We start from the raw sequence: 702 nt of genomic DNA, 5'->3' as shown, positions 1-702 counted from the left end.
AGTGGCTGCTGCTAAACTCTGCAGTCAGATCCCCTCGTGTCGAGCGGGAATTAAAAAAAATCCCCGTCAGATGCTGAGCATCCTTCCTTGGGAGGTGGTGCTGAGGGCCTCCCACCCCACAGGGACAGAGACAACAGCCCTATGGCTATTCTAGTACTGTTTGCCTGTCCTAACGAGTGCTTCCGCAGCTCTCAAAGCTCCACGCAAAATACCTTAAAATGGCAGGAAATAAAAAAGGATTGGGCCCGCAACTGAAATGGGAGTGAAGCTGAGGCCTTGAGACTCCCCCCCACCTTGCACCCTCACCTGCCTGGCAAGGCTCGCTGGGCTGAAACACCGCCGAACAAAACTTTCCCCAGCACAAAATCCTGAGCAGCTGCTTCTCTTCACTTTTATTTTAACATTTGACTGCTTTCCCCTCCTTTTAAAAAGCTTTTTAAGTGATATACATCCTCCTACAAACCCACTAGAGGTTTTGGAGGAGACTGTGGTTGGGGGGAAAATGCACTCACTGCAGGATAACATCCGTCTGCCCCATGACAGAAGCAACTGTGAGCATCAGTTTGAAAGAAACAGCACAAACCAGAAAGATGAAATATGAAATGACAATTTTGGAGACCTATTCCACCAATATATTAAAAATAAACCACATTGCATTTATCAGAAACACATTAAAAACAAACAAACAAACAAACAAACATG

This window comes from Anas acuta, chromosome 3, assembly GCF_963932015.1.
Source record: "Anas acuta chromosome 3, bAnaAcu1.1, whole genome shotgun sequence".
Classification (NCBI taxonomy): domain Eukaryota; kingdom Metazoa; phylum Chordata; class Aves; order Anseriformes; family Anatidae; genus Anas; species Anas acuta.
This window is presented reverse-complemented; position numbering follows the sequence as displayed.